This window comes from Rattus norvegicus, chromosome 1 (assembly GCF_036323735.1).
Source record: "Rattus norvegicus strain BN/NHsdMcwi chromosome 1, GRCr8, whole genome shotgun sequence".
In the NCBI taxonomy this organism is placed as follows: domain Eukaryota; kingdom Metazoa; phylum Chordata; class Mammalia; order Rodentia; family Muridae; genus Rattus; species Rattus norvegicus.
The window spans coordinates 53,798,643-53,824,049 of NC_086019.1; the positions used below are offsets into that span (position 1 = coordinate 53,798,643).

Sequence of the window (25,407 nt, forward strand, 5' to 3'; positions counted from 1 at the left end):
ATATTTCCATATTAAAATTTAGAAGAGAGAAGATTCATCAGGATCTATCCTGCTTATTAGAAAATTAAAACCATTTCCTAAATCCCTCCAACAGATAATATTCCAAGGTCTAGGTATCTGAACAGTTAGGCCTGGATAATGGAAGATAACAAAGCACTATGTCTGAGAAAGACAGAGTAAAGAGTACCAGCCAGTTATATCAAAAGACACTTTTCTTTTTCAATCCTGTCTCTTCTGCCAAGAGACTGGTTTCCTCTCATGTTATTCAGATCCACAGATGGGAATGACCATGCCAGGGGATTCATCCTCACAGGAAACTAAGGCCATCACTTGAACTTTCCTCTTACCCCCATTCTGAATGTCTGGGAATCCTCTCATCACCTCACTGTTCCCTGGAGGTTAGATCTTTTAGTATGCCTCAAGCAGAGTGTCCTCTCAAGTAATGGGAATCTTGTTCTTGGTTTCGTAAGCTGTCCCAGCATGTTCTGAGGCCCCACTACACCTGAGCAGGTGTCTCCAAAGGAAGCTGACAAAGAATTCTGGTCAGATGTCATCATGGTGTTCTTCACCACAGAGATGTCATGAGGAAAAATGTTTTAATGTTTTCCTTGGAACAGAAAAACGTGATCCGCTGCCTGACACCTTAGCACCATGGTCCTTTTATTCTAGAGAATTGCCTACACATAATCTTAGATCCATTGACAAATTAGTTCTGATATCCTATTTTCCACTTTGGAAATAGTTAAACAAAAGAGAAAATTAGACATGAATATATACAGGAGGAACAAGCAACGAGGGTTCTTCTAGAGTGGAAATGAGGAGCAAAGGTCTCAGCTCATCTCTCCATGGCCCTGGGTCCAGAATCTAGCATTCTCTTGGCTAAGTCATCACTTGGCTAAGTGGTATGGATTTTAGTTCTGTATTTTGCTTTATCCCTTCTTCCTCTTCTTCCTCCACCAAGGATCTTTATGTAGCCCCAAGCTAACCTCAGGCTCATTATGGAATTTCTGACCTTCCTGCTTATCCATCTCTTAAGTGCTGTGATTACTAGCTTCCCCTGTGCTGGGCAAAGCCTTTACCAATGATTGATAGCACCCACTGGGCTGTTAGGGAGCTGTATCCCAGCTGCAGTATAAGTTACCACTTAAACTTTGTGTGTATCCCACAAAGATTGTGGGCTGGGTGAGGCTTGCAGTATTTGATTGTGAAGCAGGGGTCAATAGAAAGCCAGTGCCGTGTAACTTTACTGTACCCAGTTGGCCGTAACTGAAGTTCCAGGGTTAGTTGTCCTCCAAGGCACACTGGCTGGGGAGGTGGAAACTGTGGTCCAACCTTGTATGTGTTAATTCACTGTTCATGGTGAACACAACTTAGACCAGATTCATGTGGACATGGAAGGTGAGCAGAGTTGAACTCGTTTTCCCAGGGAGAGGCGTCAAAGCATAGCAGGTCTCAGGAGGTGGGCTGGGAAAGGTTTAAATTAACTGCACTCTGCTTCCATGACCTGTCTCAAAATATACATCTGGAAGGTTGCTACTCTGAGGGCAGCAGAGTAGGAGACAGAAGGAGAACCTGTACTTAGCCTGTTACACATTCACTCTAAATAAAATCCAGCAACGTTTCCCAAAAGCTTCCAAAACCATTGAAGACCCAACTTTTATATTGTCAACCTGGAAAAAATGAGAATGTACATGGTGCCCAAGAGAAACTGCAGATGCCGATTGCTCACCTCATACCCACACCACAGAAAGCAACCCTTGCTGCCTTCAGAAACCTAACAGCAGATTTCAAGTTAATAATACAACTGCTGGTGTAAGGATTTTCAGCATTTGCAGAATCTACTTGGTGATATTAGAAGTAGAAAATCACTCTACCTGCTGAATCACTAATGGCTCTTGGTTCCCAAATTCCAAATGCAAATGTCATGCCTGTATTCCAATTGTGAAGCTAATTAGAAGCTGTAGGGCTCTGGTGTTCAGTATCTGAAGGTTTAAAGGACTAAGTCCCATCCACAGAAGCTGGTTCAATATTGCTTTTCAAAGGGAATAAAAGATCTTTTATAAATATTAAATAAAATACCATTTCCAGGCAGTGTAAACTAGATAACATGTAAAAACAATATTTAGACAATGACTCTGTAGCTATTTAAACAGAAAACATCTATCTATTATATTTGTTTATTGTGGAGGAGAACATGCATATTCTGTGACACATCTGTAGTGGTCAGAGAACAACATGTAAGCAGCCAGCTCTCTCTCCCTTGGGAGCTCAGGGATCATCCACCTTGGTAGTATGTACTTTTACTGAGCCACCTCCTGGTCCCAGGTATAATTATTAGATAATTACTTCTTAAAGATGTATCTAGGACCTGCAGAAAAAGTTCAGCCTTTAAGGGAATTGACTGATCTTCCAGAGGACTCAGGTTCTTCTATTCCTGGCATCTCTGTGGTGGCTCAGAACCTTCTATTACACTGGTTCAAGTTAATCTAATGCTCTCCTATGGTCTCCATGTGCACTGCACTGCTTGTACACTGTACATAAACATATGGAGACAAAAACACCCATATGCGTAAATAAGTTTAAAAATTAAAAACAACGTTTCTGTACACTTTATATGTGCACACACATAATATTACTTGTGTTGTTGTCTTTGGCTTGTCAGATAGAGAAATTCCACCACTTTAATTTTCTTACATAGAAAGTAAATGATGAAGCACTATACACCTATCAAACTGAAACTGATTTGTATAGCAATAAAACATTACAAATATAAATCTCATGTTTTTGTAATGAAGAATAGTTCTATACCATTCCATATTTTTGCCATTGTGTATATACGTACAATTTAAAACAACTAGTGATTGTTGGTATCAGTAACTGCTGGAGGTGAAATCAGTGACACTACTTGGTCACTGTTGCCATGGCAATGGCCATACATACTCCCAATATACCTTTGGCTTAGTTCCCACCTTCACCTGGGAACAGTTATATCATATTTCAAATAAAAGGCCGACATTTTCTGCCCCCTTCTCTCTTTTTCTTTCTCTCTTTTGCCCCTCTCCCTTATCTCGTCCTCTCATTAAAATCGCTTGATAAAACCATGTTGCCTTGGTGTGGTTGTCTGGATGGGAACCTCTATCCCACATTGGTGGCCCATACAGGGAGACTTGATCTCCACATGACTGTGCCTGGCCCAGCACCCCACCACTGTGCACTGGCTTACAGCAGAGCCGACAAAGGCCCTTCCCACCACATGCCTCCATTGCTGCCACGTGCACCACCCGAATTTGATCACAGTCACAAGTCCCAGTCTGCTGCTGCCTCCACCTCATATTCTAGGCCTCTGCTGTGCCGTTCAACCACCACCACCTGCTGGCTGCTATCACCCGGTATGGCCTCCAGGAGTCTAAGTTACAACTCAGACACCTGACCTGGCAGAGTGCTGCTTTTGAATTACCCACTGGGATGCTGGGATGGATAACTCAATAACTTCCCCCAAAGGGTAAATTCGATGTCTCCATTGGGATGTCTCTTGGAAAATTTCAAAACTCTAAAACTAACATTGCACCTGAGGACATCAAAACTGATACACCCTTGCAATAATGTCTGGGCTCAGTATTCATTAGACAATGGTTCAAAATGGCCACATAATGGCATGCTAGATTCCTCAATTTTACAGGATCTTCATACTCATTGCCAGCATCTGGTAAATGGAAAAAGGTTCATGTTCAATCACTTATCTACCTTCACTCCAACCCCTCTCTGTGTTCCTCTTGAAGCCTCGCCCAATTCCATTTAGCTATGAGACAGGCCCCAGGTGACAGTACAACCCTTGACCCAGCTAACGGACTGCCTCCTCCTCACCACAGGCCTGTTTCCATGCTTCCAAAAACCCAAGCTGCTACCTCAGTTTCTCCTTCTCACCAGGTTACCCCAGAGACTCCTTGCTCAACCTCTCTAGACCCCTCCCCTCCTGTGGCAGCTGCAGGATGCTCTAATCTCCCTGCATTGGCACCTACTTTCACTCCTCCTATCACCTGCTCCAAGGCCGTAGCCAAACTCCCAAACCCTTCTCTCTAGAGCCTCAGGGAACTTAAACCTATCATTTCTGACCTCTTAAGAAAAAAAAAAACCTCCTTTTTCTTACCTCGGCTCACTTTAACACCCCTATACTAGCAGTTAAGAAGCCTAATGGAACCCATCGCCTGGTTCAAGACCTCAGGCGCATCAATTCTGCAATGGTTCCCCTCCATTCTGTTGTGGCTAACCTTTATACACTTCTTTCTACCATCCCCTCGGGGACTTCCTGTTTCTTAGTCCTAGATCTCAAGGATGCATTTTTCTCCATCCCTCTAGATACTCTCTCGCAGACATATTTGCCTTTGCCTGGACAGATCCTGACACCCATGTCTCTACCCAACTTACCTGGACTCTACCTCAGGGATTCTGGGACAGCCCGTACCTGTTTGGCCAGGCCCTAGCTTCTGACTTGTCATCCTTGCCTCTCCCTGAATCTAAGATCATACTTTATGTAGATGATCTTCTCCTTTGTAGTCCTTCCTGAAAAACTACCAAACTAACACCTCTGTTCTTCTAAATGTCCTTTCCAGTTGAGGCTACAGGGTCTTACCTTCTAAAATCCAACTGCTCACTCCTCAAGTCAACCATTTGAGACTAACAATTACCCCAACCCATAAGGTTTTTATCTTGGATAGAAAGAACCTACTTCAGTCTCTAACAAGGAGGAGATCGCATCATTTCTACGAATAGCTAGTTTTTTACGCTCCTGAGTTCCTTCATTTTCCCTCCTTTCTCACCCCTTACGTGAAGCAGCATTAGGCTCCACCCACGAACCTCTTCTCAAACCTGTTACAAAGCCTTTTCAGAGGCTCCAACAGGCTCTCCTTAAGACCCCAGACTTACATCTCTCTGACCTGACTCATCTTTTTTCCCTTTATGTAACCGAAAAAGAGGGATTTGCCTGTGGAGTCCTAGGTCACCAACTGGGACCCTCCTTTATACCTGTAGCATAAAGGTACAATGGGCACCTTGTATTCATACCTTAGCAGTTGCTTATTTGAGAGTCAAAAAACTAATCTTTGGGTCGCCTATATCTGTCTTCTCTTCTTATAACCTGTCACAGCTTCTAACTTATAAAGGCTTACAGACTTTACCTCCCTCCAGGGTTCTTTCTCCCCAGGTAGCACTAATAGAAGACTCTACACTCACTTTCCAATCATGTCCGCCTCTCAATATTTCCAGTCTTCTTCCTCGACCAAATACTAAGCACTCCCTACCTCACACTTGCACTGAAACCCTAGAGGAACTATTACTTCATCCTTCACACATACAGGGGGACACATTGCCTCGGGCCATTTATACCTGGTATACAAATGGAAGCTCCTTTCTACATGAAGGGGCCAGAAAAGCTGACTACACCATAGTGTTAGACATGGACGTGGTAGAGGTTCAGGCCCTCCCTGCTCAAACTACCAATCAACAGGCTGAACTAATAGCCCTTTCCTGTGCCTTTTAACTGGCACAGGGACAACTCGTTGACAACTACATAGATTCCAAATATGCTTTTATATCCTCCTGTCCTACACAGCTATCTGGAAGAAGTGTGGGTTATTTATGACTAAAGGAGGATCAGTAACTAATGCAAACCAAATTATGGCCAGGCTAAAGGCCTCCTACCTCCCCACAGCTATGGGGATTGTCCACTGTAGCTCCCACCAGATGGATGACTCTATTGTCTCCAAGGGAAACAACTGAGTCAATGAGGCAGCTAGAGCTGCAGCCCTTAGGGACCTAGACTCATCTCACCCTCCCTAGGACATTCTTACACTGCAACCCACAACCCTACTTTCACCCCCAAAACTCGCCAAACTCTGTCCTATCTTCACCAACTCTTTCATCTAACAACTGAGTGTTGTCTTATTTGTTAAGACCTCCTACAGCCTACGCCTGAGGATTTGAGTTTCTTAAAGTCTATCACTGCTTCTTGCAAAATCTGTCAGCTGTCGGACTCTAACTCAAGATATCGTAGTGCCCCTTTCCCTACCCACCAGGCCAGAGGTTCTCTTCCTGTAACTGACTAGCGACTTGACTTCATCCACATGCCCACTGTCAAATATACCAAGTACCTCCTGGGCTTGGTAGACACCTTCTCAGGGTAGGTAGAGGCATTTCCCACAACTAACAAAAGGGTTTAGACAGTCTATGATCTCCTTTTCCAAGAGACCATCCCCCTATTTGGTGTCCCAGCCTCCCTCCAGTCAGACAATGGTCCTGAATTTACCTCCCAAATCTCTCAAATTCTGGCTAAGGCCCTAGACATCCTCTGGCATTTTCATATTCCATACCATCCTCAATCGTCAGGAAAGGTAGAAAGAACTAACTGCTCTTTAAAAAACCACTCTTATCAAGCTGTCTCAGGAACTTCATTTAGATTGGGTAAAACTCCTAGTTCTGGCTCTCTTAAGACTACGACCTCTCCCTAAGCGACCTCTCCAAGTTTCACCTTTTGAACTCATGTATGGACACTGGTTTCAACTCCTGGTCTTTCACCTAACTGCTCTCCCCTCCCAGACCATCTACTCACCCCATTGCTTTGCCACCTTTGTTCTCTCCTATGGAACTTTGCTGACCACCATCTACTTCAGCCACACATTGTCCCTTGTCTGCTGCCTATCAACATTAGAGACCAAGTTCTGCTATTCCCCCCAGACCATCAGCCCTCATCTCTCAACCCTAAATGACAGGGCCCTTTTAAGGTGATTCTCATGATACCTACTGCTGCTAAATTGGAGGGACTCCCTCATTGGGTCCACCTTTCTCACCTCAAACCTTTCACCCCTCTTCCTAAACATTATTCATACACATCGACCCTAACAGAACTGTGCTCTGTTAAGTTCCAGAAAACATTGACACCACCCACCTTGTCCCCAACTCCAGAAAATGAGATTCCAGCACTCCATCAGCTGCATTCAACACCACAGGACTAGACATGGGCTTCTCATCCTTCCCTTGCTGTTTGTTTCTATCCAGGCTAGCCCATACATCTGGAGACTTGAGGTTCAAGAAATAGCCACAGATAACAAACAGTCTTTCCAAATAGGGTCCAGAAACTGCTCCATGGCAGGGTGCCAGGAACCGATCCTAATTGCTGTCATCCCTGTATCAAGTATCCCATCTAAGTATTATAATCTCTTGCTTTCTCTTTGACCAGACAAAAGATGATTGTAAAAAATGGCCAGATAAATATGGGGGCTGCCCATATTGGTCTTGTCAGATACATATGCTAGGATCACAGACCAATCGCTTCTTCTATTAACAACACAAGACACTCTTTTTCTGCATAGAAAGATCCAGGGAATCCCAGGGGGGAGACAGGAGTTATTGGTAAACTCTACCAAAAAAATCAAGCAGAGTCTCCAATAATTACTCTCCACATTCAGAGAAAATTTGTCTCAATTACCCAACCTCTAGATATCGGAAAAGTAGGGGAGGTAATCAAACACTCCTCTGAGGTCCTTACCTCTTTGACATCCTCCCTCATAAATGGCACCAACTTGTTATTTCTTAAAGAATTGAGTGCAGAAAACCTTACATAAATTAAAATTAAAATACATTTACAGGTGTCAATGCAAACGTTCCCAACTCAAGGCAAGTAACAACCCATGGTGGTCAAGAGAGAGAAAAAAAAAAACAGAATGGAAAGAGGGTCCTAAGGCTCTCACTTTCCTACCCTGTTAGATTGGCAAGAAGGAAGTGGTAACTGGTTCAGGAACCCTTGCCAACCTCAGGAAATCCTGGAAGCCTGCTGTTGGTTAATACCCTGCACAGATCACTACATGGTGCTCACAGAGATCCACCAGGCTAGAGTGCTCTCCCCAGCCACCAAGTGACTTAGCCACCTGAACTAAATGGACTGAATCAAGATATGCACAGGGTATTAAACATATACCAAGGGAACAGTTAATCTGAATACAAGGTCAAGAATCAGCAACAAGTTCTACGATCCAGTGCTGATATCAGATACAAGCTTCAAGGACAAATTTCTTTTCAAAGGCTTGTTCCCATTTCATGAATCTAGCATGAGGTGTGTACATTGCCAGGGCAAATCAAAACTTCAGAATCAGCTCATGCAGCAGATGCCTGGCACCTGCTCAGTCCACCTAGAAGCATTTGCCATGGACGATGGAGGGGCACGACTCGTCACAGTCCTGCTTGCTGATCCACGTCTTCCGGAAGGTGGAGAGTGAGGTCAGGATGGAGATGCCAATCCAAACTGAGTACTTGTGCTCAGTGGGAGCAATGATCTTAATCTTCATCGTGCTGGGTGCTAGGGCTGTGATCTCCTTTTGCATCGTGTCAGCAATGCCCGTATACATGGTAGTACCACCAAACAGCACTGCGTTGACATCAGGTCTTTGCGGATGTCCGCATCACACTTCATGATGGAGATGAAGGTGGTCTCATGGATGCCACAGGACTCCAATCCTAGGAAGAAAGGCTGGAAGAGAGCCTCCGGACACTGGAACCACTCATTGTCGATGATGATCACCTGCCATGGCAACAGCGACCAGGCGGTATCACTGCTGGAGGCGAAAGAAGTTCCTGATACTCAGAGTGGTGAGATGCAAGACAACTTAGTTATGACAGGATATAAAAGATGAAATCTACACTATCTTGTGCTGATGAGTTATCATGATATTATTGCCTTGAATAGCTGCCTAATAAATAATTACTTTTTGTGGACTATTTTGAAAGTTTTTAAAAGGTTATCAGTCAGACAATGTCGCATGGCAAATAAATCGTTATTCGAGATCGTCAGAATAATTGCTTAAACATAGAGCATATGACACATCAGAAAATACAAATGAGATGATATAGTATATTTAAACACTTACATCCATATTTACAAGGAATCACAGATTTGAGATAAATTCTCCTAAACTGTGCACTAGGAAACTGTTGGTGTGAAGGGGGATTTACATGTGCGCCCACACAGCCACGAATGAAAAGCCCCAGAATAAACGCTGGGGGGGTTGGCAGAGTATCAAGGCCTTTGTTTTCTCTTTCCTCCTGTATTTTAAGAATATTCCACGTACTGTAGTATTCATTTTTATTATACATGCCATTTTGGAGGCGAGTGGGACAACACAGAGAAATTGGCAACCAATGGGGTAAAAACAATTATTTCTACAAAGCAATTTTGTGACATCCTGTGAAATTGATAAATATTAAACATTTGACCAGTGCCTTTCCTACTGTAGAGTTAATTATAGCATGTGAATAAGAAGGATTATTATATGTCTCCAGCTGAAAGTAACACTTAGAGAAATCCCAATTAGTGCGTACATCCTTGGAAATAATTCACAAATTTTAATCAAAACTTTTAACACATGCATAGTTACTTTCCCACTTGCTGATTTACAGACATTTATCCAAAGCAAAAAAATAGGCCATATGCATCCTGATTCTGGATATAAAGATGCTTACAGTAGGAAAAACATAAACAACAAATTATATTTCTATAATATTTTCAAAGTAGGTTTATATTAATTTTTAAAAATCAACCTCTCTTTGCTGATTGAAAACTATTATTTTTGCTTATGTTAAGTGATCTTTTAATCCAGTACAATTTTGAGATCATTAAGAGGTGAAGAAGATCCCATTTAATTGGAATTTTCCTAAATTTATATTTTTATTTAAAAACTAAGTTTGTAGTGCCTTCCTCCCCTGCTCATCTTTTAAAATGGGTGTACAACTAACTATAGGCACGGAACCCAAACATGAAGTGGTTGGTTACATCCTAACATCTGCTTCTCTGGAGGAAGCACATGGGTGGTGTGGCAAATGTGACTGAAATCCCAGGGTGAACCGAGTCCTCTTTTCCTGCTAAATAGACACTGTACCATCCTTCTGAGTTTGTCTCTCTCCCCACAGATTAGTGCAGCTCTCAGATCTCCTCAGAGAAGCTTCCTTGTGCAGTGGACACTGGTGAACACAGAAATCCAAAACTGGTTCAAGTATAAAGACCACGTGTCAGTCTCTGGGCTCAGCAACAAACGGAAGCTCTATCGCACGCCCCTTCCCCAAGTTTCAGGACCATCATGGAAGAGAGGTTGAAAAGATGATAAGAGCAGAGGTCAGAGGTCAGGATGACTGGAACAAAACACCATCTTCTGGAACATGACAGGACCTCTGCAGTCATCAACTCACATGTGCTTACATGCACATGATCAAGCCAGTAAACGCAAAGGACAGAGACCCTCATGAGCCCCTAACCCTGACTGTAGTACTATGGACATTTGATGGCTTCTGGGAAGAAGAGTTAGTTTTCTTTGTGAGCATGGCCACTTGATAGGTTGACCACACTGCCATGGGTGGCCCAATGCCCAGAAGTGAATGAATAGCACAAATTGGAGTCGATAAATTGTTAAATTCAAGAAACAAAGAGAATACAAATTAAGGACATTGTTTAGAGGGTGGTGGTGGATCTTGAAAGATCAGGGCTGCAGCTAGGGTTGAATATGATCAAAACGCAATTGTATGAATTTCTGAAGGAGTTAATTAAAATATTTCTATTACCATAAAAATGAATATAGAAACCAATATTCACCAGTTACAGAAGCCTCAATTCTTTCCCTAGATACTAACTTGCCTTTCATGGCTGGCTCTCCAGACAGTGACTTTATAATATAATGTAATCAAACCAACCCAATGTTTCTGTCTCAGAATTTTGACTGTCTCAACACTGCAGATATAGTATTACATTGCATCTGATCAATGGGAAATGTTCAAGGCATTTATATTTTCAATCATGTGTGTAATAAACAGAAGCAGGTAAGAATGTTAACTGAGATCTCGGCATCTAAAGTTAACGAGCTGTGATGGACCCTTGCCTGAGAAGAAAAGGGCAGTCAGAGGGTGTACAGCATTTAACACATCAGTGCCATGTCAACCTTTGTCTTTGCCAAATATAGTTAATCATCCCTGAAGGGCTGCAACTCAGTGTCTCCCCTTCCAGGAACATTGTAGACCCTAGGAGGTACAGTTATAGGAAGGAAGACTGGCGTCTTCAGTAGATCCTGAATAATAATACATTGATGCCAAACTGCATTCTAAAGTAAAATCTAGTCTAGTAAAAATAGCCTACAAAATGAAAGCTTTTATTTATCACAAGTTTCTATATTTGTGTGTATACATCATTATGCATACACACACATACATATGCACTAAAGATTATATGACTTGTGATTTTCATGTAAGAGTGGCTATGACTTCCTGGGAACACTATCTCTGGGTCACGTGACTGTGTTCCACTGAAGCTAGGGACAGAAGTTACTCTGTGCACTGTTCTCTAGTGAAACCTCATCGTGCATTAGTTAGAAAGCAAAGGTGTTTACTTAAGACATTTGAGAAATCTATTTACATCTTCCTTCAGTTTGGACAAATACCATGGTAAAATATTTAAACAGACTCTGTGCCAACACTATGTTATTGCTTATCCTAATATGAATGAGTCCTCTAGTCCCTTAAGAGGTTTCTAATGACATCTCCTTCACAGATGGCCCACATCTCTGTCCACCCATGTAGCAACAATCAACCACAAAGCACCATGTGCCACTGGTATGAAGTCAGAATCATACCCTAGCCTCAGTACAGCCTTGATCATACAGCCATTGCTATTGTGTGGAGTCTCTTCCTCTAGACTCTCACTGATATAGTGTTTGTGTTCTGAGTTATTGCTGCAGAATCATATAGAGAACATGGAATGTGCAAATATATACTCTCTTAGCCTTTGAGGTGAGGTCATCTTGTTGGCTCACTCTGCCTGTGAAGAAGTCTCTGTAACTAGGGCTCCTTCACTGAAGCTCCAGTCTGGCATCAGATGTCTGACTACAGTCCTGTGAGGTGATGTGTTGCTTGTGTTTTGAGATGAAACAGTTTGTAGCCACAGCAAACCAATGCATTTTCAACTGTTCTCAAATCCTCCAGTTGACAACAGAAGACTGTATCTTCATAGTGGAGATTGGGAGGGATCAACATCTTAGGTCATTTTGCCCAATCTACTTTGATCCTTCCAGTGTTCCTATTGTCCTTAGAAAATAAGCCTAGTCTCTAGCCCAGGCTAGATATTTTCTGTGTTATGGCTCCTGTGGACATAATTAGCCTTTCCACAGCTCTTTCCTGCTACTTGCCTATCATATAGGCCTCTTGTCTCTCCAAGGCCTGCTTTTCCTTTTCTGTGTTCTCTTCCCACACTGCCTTCTTGACTGAACATGGCTGTTGGTTCTTACCCCTCACTCCCAGAGTGATGTCTGTCATACTGAGCAACACACTTGATCTCAGTCCTTACTCTTACCATGCTCATACATATAAGTATATGATGTATATGTATAACTACACACACACATATATACATATAACTATATGGACATATATGTATATGTATGTATATGTATGTATATATATGGATATATGTATTATATGTGTATGTGTGTGTCTATGTGTGTATGTGTAATTTGCAGGGCTGTAACTCCCCTTTATACTTCATTCCTGTTTATTACTTTCTGTAACTGACTTCTATCTATTGCCACCTCAAGCAGGATCCCAAAAATCAAGCCTTTCTTTGACTGCTCAGCATTACAGCCGCAGTAAAAGGATCCAGAATAGTGTGGGTAACTGAAAGTATACTCAGTAAGATCAGCAGAAATGAATATGGGCAGTAGGTATTCTGCTAATTCTTTGAGAGGGAAGGCTCTCCTGGAAGACTCAAACAAAAGAAAACGGCTAAAATACTCCTGCCAGCCAACCACCCCCATGTTTACTAACTTAGGCTGTGGGTTCAAGCTGCATGAAGTCAAATTAAGCAGCCTCATGCCTTCTGTGTGTCAAACCATCTCTCCTTTGTCTCTTAGGAAGGACAGGAATGTTGGCCTCCCATTCCTGAAGGACACACTAGGACACTGTGCCTTTTTTAAACCTGGACCCCTCCCACTGCATGCTCACCCAGGAGGATAATGGCCACAACCACTCATTCTGCTGTACACCTCCCATCTCAGCAGAATAGTCTGTTCTTTCTAATGCTTTCCAGGCAGAGTGGGTAGAAATTATCTGATGTGAGCTCAATGGTGAGCTCACAACACAGAGATCCGAGTGCCTTATCCTGTCCTGCAACCAGCATGAAGCGCTGATAACCCCATGGCTGTTGATAGGGAACACTACGTTATTGTTTGAGATCAGACAACTTAAACATCCTAGGACTCGCCTACATATACTCACCCCATTTCCCACAACCTCCCACACGCTGAGATCCTTACAGTTAGCAGTAGTTCAGATACACTTTCACTGTAGCAGAAAATATGGCTCCAGTCAAACCCTCCTGCCACCTACCCCACACTAAAGGGCATTCTTCATTCCCAGGCAGAGCATTTTGTAAATTGGAAGTGTATCAGTGACAATTATCAAGGAATGGTTTCTAAAATGCTTTCCTTCCTGCACAGCCTGGCAATCCTTCTTTCAAAAAGACATTAGCCAAAAGCAATGCTCTGGAAATGTCACTTGGAGCAAGCGATTGAATTAATTTATTTGTTTTACGGTATGTTACGGTTAGTCATGTCAGAGACTTTCACTTTATTTTTTTGTCTGCTCATTTAGATAATGCTCTATCTGCCATAAATCCCAAGGAGGCTGAATACGGTATCTTCTAAATATACCCTGCTAATAGCGGCTGGCCTAACTACTCATTGCAGGTTTCCTCCAAGCACTTGGCTCCCACTCCAAAGGTGGCATTTTTGCCAGGTCGGACTAGCATTGTACAATTAATCTGCAGGTGAGAAGCAGAAGCCTATTATAGGGAAGACCACAGCTGGCGAAGTGCATCTATGGTGAAAACATAAAGGAAAAGCCCTGGGTCTAGCCAATGCCTTTTATTCTGGGCTCATCATTTATGTTTGATGGGACAAGGGAAACCAACAGAAGAAAAAAGAGCCCTAGGAGAAGGCACAAGATTTGGAGTGCCATGATTTACGCACTCAGGCATCCCACAAAACTCAAAGCTGTAATGCATATGCAGAGGACCTGGTTTAGATCGAGGTTGGCTCTGCACTCGCTGATTCAGTCTCTCTGGGTTCATATGAGCGTTGATCAGTAGATTTGGAGGGCTCTGTGCTCCAAGACTCAGTTTTTAGGTGCAAGAGATGTGGACAGTTGGCACTCCATTTCCAGTCTCACTCATTATCGGGAGACTCACTGGGACAATCTTTAATCCTAATTTTGGACTGTTTTCACTGTACTAGGATTTAGGAAATTAGGATTAGGAATTTGATACTTCTCTATTACCCATCAAAAACCCTTCAATTCTAGCTGGCTCTCGCCCCATTTCCTCCTTTAACCCTACTTCTCCCCCCACACCCAAACCTGATCCTCCTGTTTCCATCCCTCCATCCCCAATCCATCCGTCCAATCTCTCCCTCTCTTAGAGAACCTTGCACCCCACTTAATCCTTCCCTCCCTGGGGCTGTGGATAATGCCTTGGTTGTCATTTACTTAACAGCTAATAGCCACATACAGGTGAATATATAAAATTAATATCTATATAGAAGTGAACGCATAGCATATTTAGCTTTCTGCTTCTTATCTAACTCAGGATTGTTTTTTCTAGTTTCATCCACTTGGCTGAAAATTTTACAACATCGCTTTATTTAACAATTGAGTAATAATACTCCATTGTGTAAATGATCTGCACTTTCTTCATCCATTCTTCTTTTGGGGGGACATCTAGGTTGTTTCCAGTTTCTGGCTATCGTAAACTGAGCATGGATAGGGCAGTAACGAACATGGTTGAGCAAATTTTGATGTGGAAGGATGAAGTATATACTCATGAGTGGTATAGCTGAATCTTGAGGTAGATCAATTCCCAACCCTCTGAAAAATATCCACTGGCAATGGAAGAGGGTTCTCCTTGCTCCATGTCCTCACCAGCATGGGCTGTCATTTATGTTTATGCTCTTAGACACTCTAACAGGTGTAAGATGGGTTCCCCAAGTAGTTTTGATTGGCATTTCCCTGATGGTTAAGGATGTTGAACATGTCTTTGTTTCTCAGCCATATGAATTGCCTCTGTTGATAGTGGCCTGTTTAGATCCTCACTTCATTATTGTGTAGTTTGGGCTTGTTTGGTTTGGTTTGGTTTGGTAACTAGTTTCTTAGGCTCTTTATATAATTTGGATATTAGTTCTCTCTCAGTTGTAGAGTTGGTTAAAACTTTTCCCCATTCATTCTGTAGGCTGTGACATTGTCTCAGTGACAGTGTCCTTTGCCTTACAGAAGTTTTTCCATTTTATAAGGTCTCATTATTAATTGTTGATCTTAATGGCTTTGCTAATGTCTTTTCTTGTGCCAATGTGCTCAAGGTTTTATATATATATATATATATATATATATATATATATATATATATGTATATATATATATCCCCACTTTTTTTTGATCAAGCTCAGTACCTATGACTACCCATGCAACAAACCTTCATAAATCATTAATATAAATGTATATTTCTAGTTGATGAGGGTTATCATTTTCATATCTATAAAGCAGTGGTTGGTGACCCATCGGCCTGAAGAAAGTCTTGTTCATAATTCCCTTTCCACTGCTTAGCAGGACAATCCCAGAGGTTCATGTTCTCTCTTAGGGGTTCCTACCACAGTTGGAGCCTCCTTTTTTGATACTATGTCTGATAGTTAAGATCACTAGCTTGAGCCAGCTAGAGTCCCCCTTTCTGGAGACCAGTCAGCCCACTGCTATATTTCCAACCCCAGGCACATTCACATCCTCCCTGAGCATGTCCACCCCTGCATCATTCTGTAGATACTTAATTGTATCTTACATGCCAGATGTGAGCAAGGGTCAAAATAATGAGGTTATAGCAATGATTACAAGAGATAAAAATCCAGTCTTCATTTCAATCCCTTCTCAATCTATCTTTATCCTCTCAAAAAAGCTCCTACCTAAGATTCCTGAGTTTCTTAAAAAAGTTACCCTGAAATGCTATTAGAAATGGTATCATCAAATGTGAAATATAATTTGGAGGAAGGTTACAGTTTAAAATTCACCATCTTACTTTTTATGTTTTATGGCCCTCTATAAAACTCCTGTCTTTTTGTGTGTTTGTAGGTTATTATACATTTTATTGTATGTTCTACTTATGACATTTAATTTTCTAATATTTTAAAATAGACTCCTCTTCATCTTATAAAACAAATGAAATTTTATTTAATATATGTCTAGGAACTCTATGTGCATGACTTTTAGGAATAATTCTTTTCACAATGAAATCAATAGATAAAATCATATACATACAACTTTTTCTGAAATCTAGAGCTGTAAAGACTACCATATACTATTTTTAGTTTAACCAGCATTCATTTTATTTTGAGTGAGAATGACATACATGCTATATGTCTCTCTGACATGTATGCTCTCTGTATGTGTTGTATACTCACATCGGTTACCTCTGAGCTGGTTTTGACATCTTCATGCATCATATCTATGTGTTCTGTATTAAACATTCCATGAGACCACTTCTTCTTTGTATGTGTGTGTGTGTATGTGTATGTGTGTGGGAGGGTTATATTTATTAAGCAGGTGACTGATTTATTTCTACCACAAAAATTTCATACGCACAAAATTCTGTATGTGTGAAATGGTTCATATCTCTTAAATGTTAGAGATTATGAAGTGCGAAGCCAGTGGTTTTTAGTATAGTCACAAGCGTGCAGCCTGCCCTGTTGACCTTGAGGGCATTTTTGTCAACTCAAAGGAGATTCACATCCTTCAGCTATTGCCACCATCTGCTTCCCCAGCGTGAAGCAGCCACTTACCTCCTCTGAAGGTTTGCCTTTTCCGGACATGTCACATAAGAGAATCATTGCTTTCCTTTCCCACAGTAAAATAATTATTTTACCACTTTGTCACAATCATGGTCACTGGAAACCATAAATCCACCCTATAGCTTATCCTCCCCAGTTTGGGAGGTAACTGAAGTCCGTTAGGATGAGGAAAGAAAGCTTTAGTTTTCTTACCTCCTTTGAGTTGTCCTCAGACACAGCCATTCGAGATAAAAATTTACATAAAAAGAATGTTTTGATTCAAGTTTTGACATGCTGACAACCTTAAAGACATGACGGTATGAGGAAGTCACAGGAATCCTTGCCCTATGTGAGTTCTCTTATGTGACGATGCCTCTGCTAAGGGCAGTTCAGGGATGCTTTGTAAGGCACTCAGGAATCTTACCTGGGAGCTTATGTGAGAGGAAAGAGAGAGACTTGGGAGGGATTAAAATGAAGGCTGAATTTTTATCTCTCACAATTATTGCCATATCCTCACTATGGAGTACACAAGGTCCACGTAGTTCACAAAGTAACCTATTTAGGCTCTAAACTCTAATCACGATTTTCCAGGATACAGGCAAATTATCATATTCTTTCTCCATTCAAAATTTGTAAGAATCAAACTTTTAAAAACTGGGTTTTTTTTTGCTTTTTCTCTTTTAATTTTGTTTATAATTTTCTACTTTGGTTTTCTTAAACAGGCTTTATATTTGAACTTTTGACTAAATTATTCTTCTACTTTACTAAGGACTTTATTAAACTTGGTTTCATAGTTTTAAGTATTAAGCTGGTTCTCTCAGACACACTAGTGTACCAAACATCATCATTCCACTCACATGAAGGCAGGGCCCATGATGGTGTGGGTTTCTGCATCTCCCTGTGTCTGTGCCACGCTGACCCATAGACATCTTCACAGCCATAGGACGAGTGTTCACACAACTGAATAATTAAGTGTCTGATCTGTGGAAATCTTTGTCCTGTCAGTGAGGCGCCGTGGTCTCAATAGTTTCTAGTTGACTGAAAAACCCCCCTTTTGTGTACCAGTGGGCATTGCATGATGCACTTGAATACTGTCACTCCTAAGCATGTTGATGTATACTTCATATGATGTGAATGTCACCATGAACTGTAGGACGGAGCTTGGGTTCATCCTTATGGGTCTGTTTTGTAGGAGCCACTCACTATTGTCCACGCCTTTGACCCTCCTACTCATAACTCAGGTAACTCATCTCATTTGTGTCTTGGACACATTGGGGAAGCCACATCATGCTGGGTAAACATCTCAAATGTGATACTTTCTGTGGCATTATTTCCCATTGCTCTTTCTGACCCTTGTATCCTATGAATAGAAAAGAATTAATGATGTCTGCCTGCCGCCCATGTTCAAGGATCAGAAAGAACCGAAGCATCACTAATATCCAAAACGCCCTTCACCTACACCTGGAGAAACATTTCACAACATTTCAGCATTCCCGGGACTGCATTCCCATATGGATTCACACTCTCCTGAACTTGTCTGTCAAATCCTCTCCAAAGGCCCACATGGTTGGGAACATTAGTTTCCCAGAACCCCCTTGACTCCATACTGATTTAAAGTACATTCCTACTGAACAAATATCTAGCCCAGGCCTTCGTTCTTAGTTCACCTTTTCTTCTCACTTTATTCCGTGCTGTCAGCTCCTACCCTCTTCCTCTTCAAGGTTCCTTCCACTCCACATATGTGCCCAGTGCACACACCCCTTATATTCCCACTTTCCTTGGCTTCATGTTTCTGAAGATTCTCTGAATATTCTGCTTCATCTTTTCCCCATACTGGCTCATAAACTCTGGCTTGGCAGCGGTAAGCTCCAATGAAAGGCTTCCTTAATGCCACAACCTGGTGACAGGAAGACCACTGACCAAAAAATTCTACCTCGCTCAGTAGCTACAAAAAGGGAAATGGCGTTGTCCACCCCTCTTGAGGCGTAACATGAGTTCTATGCCATCTGCTTATGTAACTGTCACCACTCTCAGTATCCATTCACTGCATTAGCTATCCCAGAACCATTTCTCCAAAGTCCAGCCTGCATCTTTGTGAACAGTACTATTTACTGAATATTTATGACCAAAGAATCATACTATGTGATGTGATTCCTCTTCATGGTATCTTTTATGAGTAGGGGAATATAATGAGTTCTTGGAAGATAACAGAAATCAAATAACTCTCTGGTGCTACCAATTAAAGCCATTTGCTATGTCAGTTCCTCAAACTAGTTGACTTGCAATGTTCATCTGTAGCAGGCATCTCAATAAGAATTAGTGAGGTCATTAAAAATGATTAAAATTATGTGTGTGGTGCCAACATCATAATTCAAACCCTTAGCTATTTGTTTCAACTACACAAATTCTATACTTATTAATAAACATATCCCTCAATACTTTAGCACCAGAATGATTTAGTAAATATAAATTTACCCTATGCTCAAACTTAATAAAACATAGTAATTGTAAATATATTGATTATTTGATTAATTCTTTTGAAGGTTGATAATTATGTAAGATTGGATTTGATATTTCTATACCTATTTCTAGACTATTGTAAATTTTCTGTATTATCTTTTTAAACCATGTCAACTTGCAAGGAGAGACATGTATACACATTGTTTTTAATTATATCTACTGCTCAAACTTCTAAGTAATTATAAATAGCTAAGTATATTGATGAACACAGTTTTTGATTATCGAAATAAAGACTTTACTCCACAAACAACTAAAGCGTGGGCTTGTGCTCCTTGTCAGTTGTGGGAAGTTTGCCTTTGGAGAGCAGAAAGGCATGGTTCTTGTTTTGTATTTCTAGCATTTCAAAAGCTTCTTGGGATATAGTTGCACCAAGGAATCAGTTCCCTGCTTCATTTCTACATATTTCCAATGGTGTACTTATTGTTTGATATATTCCTATGCAAAATTACCCAGTCCTCTAAGCAAGAAAGGAAGGCAAGTTGGCACTCTTTTAAATTGGGTCTACTTTTATGGCAAAGTACCAAAGAGTGTTGGTAAATGGGCTGCTCAGATGATCATTCCTTAAGGTTTAAATGAAATATTTTAAAACCATACAGCAGATGAACCAAATCTGTAACTCATTTACCTGCTTGTTATTTTTTGAAGTTTAAGGAAAAAACTCCAAAGTCTGTTAGCATAGAACATCTTTTGAAAGCATACTTACTGTTATATTTAGATGTGCATTTGCTATCTCTTAGGAAGTAATAACTTTTGTCCCAGTTGAACTTTGTGGCTCTGCTAAAACCCTCACAAGAAGCAATGGAAGGGAGTAAAGGGTTTGTTAGGCTTACAAATCTCCACCATAGTGATCACTGAGGGAGGTAAGGCAGGGTAGGAATGCAAGTAGGAGCAGAGGCAGCAACCATGGAAGACTGTCTGGCTCTCATGGATTAAAACATTGTTTTCTTTTTCTTTTTCTTTTTTCTTTATTAACTTGAGTATTTCTTATTTACATTTCGATTGTTATTCCCTTTCCCGGTTTCCGGGCCAACATCCCCCTAACCCCTTCACCTCCCCTTCTATATGGGTGTTCCTCTCCCCATCCTCCCTCATTACTGCCCTCCCCCCAACAATCACGTTCACTGGGGGTTCAGTCTTGGCGGGACCAAGGGCTTCCCCTTCCACTGGTGCTCTTACTAGGCTATTCATTGCTACCTATGAGGTTGGAGCCCAGGCTCAGTCCATGGATAGTCTTTGGGTAGTGGCTTAGTCCCTGGAAGCTCTGGTTGCTTGGCATTGTTGTTTATATGGGGTCTCGAGCCCCTTTAAAACATTGTTTTCATGCACAACCCAGGACTGCCTGCCCAGGTCCACCTGCCTATACCGAATGGAGGCGATTTCTTAGTTGACAGTTCCTCTTTCTGGGATGACTCTAGCTTATGTCAAGTTGACAGACACTAACCAGCATAGCTTTCAACCTTTGAAAAATGCTAAGGCATTCTATACTTGCCCTACCCCTGCACCCTGTCCGACTGCCTGTTCCCTGTATGCTACAACACTATGATGCTTCCATAACTTTCTGATGACTTAATAGGTTTCAAAAGAGCTAATTTTTGTACTCTTCAGAATGGCATTAATTGTTGGAAGTAGAACAGCTTTGATGAATGTCAAGTCTTAAAAAATCATCTAAAAATGTCCCAGGTGCTTAATGATCATCAAAGCAGCACAAAACTAACCTAGAACAAACACAGTGCGCCTTTCACCACAGCCAGCGATATCAACTCCAAACGCAGACCTGGGTGAACATTTGCATCTCTAATATACACATTTTTATTTTGTTTTGTGCAGCCTTTGACACCAAGTCTCACGCTGACCTGGCTGACCTTGAACTCGGGAGCCTCTTAACTCTATCCCCCAAATGCTGGGACGGCAGCCAAACCACAGACCTGGCTGTAACACTTTGGGTCTGTCTTACATAGTCAATTGTGGAACTAGGTCGCTAACCATACTGTCATCGATGAAACATCATTCCAAGCTTGCTGTCATCCTACCTCATGAAATACTCATATTTTATGATCATCTGCATCCAGGCTACTGCCTGACTCCTTACTGTTAATACGTAAAGGCTTTTAAAATCACTTCCCAGGCTCTAGGCTGCGAGTATCTCGTAGAAGCAGCCTCACCTCTTTTCAATTCTGTAACCGAAATTCTAAAAGCTTCCCAAACCAATGACGCCAATTGCCATCCCTGTTTCCAGCGGTTATTATAAATAAGATTGAACAAGGCACACAGTCACAAAAGTGAAGGGTCACACACATCTGAAGTCAGTGCCGAGGAGGAAGGGCAAGCCTCTGCATATGCAATCCAAGAACAGCAGCTCTCTGAAACTCCGACCTGCTGGGCCCATAGCTCCCTCTCTTCTGAAGATCTGCTCTTCCTTCAAAGCAGCCATCAGCTCTTTGATCACTGCCTGCAGCCAGCTTAGCAGGGCTGCCCAGCTTTCTGGGGGGTTGGGGGGCGGTGGTGGAGTGAGGAGAAAAGGTCAGAGAAGCAATTTGCTGACTATGGAAGTCAGGGTAATGGTGGGCTTGGCTAATCTTAGCAGCAGACAGTTCATTTCTAAAGGAAGGCCAAAGTCCTGGAGACTTGCCAGGTTTGGGGGAGGATTATTTTGCTCCTTTCCCTCTTCTCTTTTATTCCTATGTGTACGTAGGGTATGTGTGTAGGATGCACATCTGTCCGCGTACATATGGGTGCACTTGAGTGTATGTATGGGTGCACTCGTGTGTGAGTACACGTGAACAAGTTTGGATGTGTGGGGCTCCAGATATTGACATCAGGAATCATAGTTCCATCTGACTATTTTGTCAGCAAGTTCTTGCAATAAAAACCAGAACAGCCCTTAATGTCTAGCCAGGCAGCTTCCCCTACGGATAGCCCTCCTTGACTTCTGAAGCTGGAATTATAGCTGTACCACCACACCCACCTGGCCTTTGGGCTCAGAGGATCAGAGCTCTGGTCCCCTTGCTCACCTGGTGAGCACTTGTAACTATTCAGCCAGCCCATGTTGATTTCGCACCATGTTCAGGTATAGTCCTTCGATTACTTAGGGGTATCATTAACTACAACAAAGTGAGCCTCAATGTCAATAGCACTCAACTGAGGGAAGAGGTAGCCACACAGAGCGAGTGCTCTGGTTAAGCTGACATGTGGCACGCATAACAACAGCTAAGACATGAAAAAGTTACTATTTCCCAAAAAGAAACTATGTGGGGTTTGTTTGACATGCATTCTTCAAGTTGCTTTCAAAACCACACCAGGCCATGAAACATGCACAGTTAGGGGCTTTGGATGATAAGAAAAGAGACCTTGTTTTCTAGATGAACCAACTACCTTTCCTTGTTGGAAAATGGTAAAAGCCAAATTTTGCCTCCCAACTACTCTTTTTTTTTTTTTGTGGTAGCTGCATATTTATTTTATTGTATTTTTTAAAAGTAGGAATTTTTTTATCTTTATTAACTTGAGTATTTCTTATTTACATTTCGATTGCCGTTCCCTTTCCCAGTTACCGGGCCAACATCCCTCTAACCCCTTCCCTCCCCCTCTATATGGATGTTCTCCTCCCCATCCTCCCCCCATTACCACCCGCCCCCCCAGCAATCACGTTCACTGTGCCTCCCAACTACTCTTAAGTCTGCCGAGTTCCAGGACAGTCAATGCTTACGCTGTGCTTCCCGGGTTCTTTAAATGGTTCATCCTGGTGGAAAACCAGTATTCAAGCCTGGTGTTCTCAGACTCAGAGAGGCTCTCATAGGGAGAACATGTCTGTTACCTCCCACTGTAGGTTCATTTCAGTAGAGAACGGAAAGGTGAAAATGAAGGCTCTTTCCATGTACCAAGGATTCCATGTACAGGGATTCTGTGTCCTCCATTGTCACTGGACTTGCTCTCATTGCTATGTTATCTGTTTCTTCTGGAAAATCTACAACTGACCAGAAACAAAAACAGCACCCTTGGGCTAGGCTAGCAAGTCCAATCCAATAGAGATTCCATTATCTCAGTGCACACTAACTCCACTGAGGATGGGGGCAGTTTGCCATGTGATTGTTCATGAACAGGATGCCTTTGAGGCAATTGGTCCCTCAGAGTCCCCAGCGTTCCTCTCTCATTCTGTCCCTTCTCTTAAAACTTTGCTTCCTTTCACTCTTCTATACCTGCTAGTCTTCCTTGCTTTTAGTATTCACAATTTTCAACACTGTAAATATTATCACCTGAGGTAGGAGGATCCATGTGTCTAAATGAGAGCACATATTGTATATGATGACCCCATATACTAGGTCTGCAGACCTGGCCCATTGGATCATATCATAGGCTACATATGCATGTATGGGAAGATTATTGGGGACACACACATAGGAAGGATATGTACATACGTAATTATAATTTTTAGATTTATTTCACTTTATAATATATGTATATATTGATTGCATGTATATCTATCTGTGCACTGTGTGTATCCCTGGGACCGTAAGTGGTCAGAAGGGGACATCAATCACTAGGAACTGAAGTTTGTGAGTCATGATATGGGTTCTGGTTACCAATCTGGCCTCTCTGCATGAGCCACAAGCACTCTTAAACAATGAGCCATTTCTCTGGTCCCAGGGCCTATATGATTAAGTGAATGTGAACTATGGAATCTTTGTTTCCGGACAGTCCACATATAGATATAGAGTCTAAGTAGCTTTGATATATTGAAACAAACCTTCACAGTTTTACAATAATTAACCACCTTTCATTTACTAATCTCAATGAAGCCTATATTATTTATTATCCCATTTGGTTACTCAGTTTTCCTCTCAAGTGTAAAGAGAAAAACATGAATTATTTGGCAGTATTTTTCCATTCCGTTGTGAGGAAAAGTACATGAATGCAGTGCTGGATCGTTTTGTGTCTATGTGACACAGCTAGGAGGAGCCTCAATTTATCTAGCTGTAGGGCATTTTCTTAGTGATTGATGCAGAAGGGTCCATCTTATGGTGATGGTGTCATCCATGCGCAGGTGGTCTGAGTTCTATTAGAAAGCAGGCTGAGGAAGCAATGGGAAGCAAGCCACTAAGTAGCACCGCCTTCTGCCCTCCATGTCACCATGACCTCTTTATTAGCTCCTGCCTCCAACTTCCTGTCCTGTTTGAGTTCCTGTCCTGGCTTCCTTCAGTGAAGAACTAGAATGTGGAAATGTAAGCTAAATAAACCCTTTCTTCCCTAGCCCGATTTTGTTTTGTTGCACTAATAGAAACCCTAACTGAGTCACATGGCCTTCTAACTTTTCATATATGCTAAGTGAAATACAAATTAACAAAAAGGGCTTCACTGACTCCTGCAAACCCTATGCTGTCCCTGTCTGCTGTCCCTGTCTGCTGACCCCTGAAGTCTCCATGCTGTCCCTGTCCCCTGTGAGACCCATGCCATCTCTGTCTACTCAGCCTTCTCTGTTTTACACAGTAGTCATTCTCTCTTGTTCAGAGGAGAGCTGATTCCCAGAAGCCCTTTGTCTTGGGGTCTGCATCAGCTTGGGGTGGGATTGTTTCTGTCCTCAGTGCTCCCATTTGTCTTGACACCATCCTTCTCCCTTTGGGTAAAGGCTTGAAGGGACACAGTCTAGGAAAGCGATTGGAAACACGCATTCCGCCTGGACAATCTCTATGCATACTCTCATCCTTAGAATCAACATACTACTCTGAGCAATATCTCCTGGGAAAGTAACCATTGGTTTCAGAAGGATGAATCCTCAGATCCTTGCTGTTGTCTATGCCAGTGTTTGCTATACACACATTAGCTTTCTATAGCTTCTTTCTTCAACTTCATTTTTCTTATGCCAATTGTTTGAAATATTGTCATGTTCATTTGATCTTCCAGGTGGTTAAATGCCCCATATGTAGTAGATGGGTCTGCTTGTTCTTTTTCTTACTTCCACCAAATCCAACCTAATACCGAGTACAGCCCTATAACTTCATCGTTCACCCTT

General features: G+C 41.9%; 1 pseudogene; it reads right to left on the minus strand.

Moving 5' to 3' along the window:
• Window positions 1-8,180: 8,180 nt before the first annotated feature.
• Window positions 8,181-12,339, minus strand: Actb-ps4 (actin, beta, pseudogene 4; annotated as a pseudogene).
• Window positions 12,340-25,407: the final 13,068 nt, after the last annotated feature.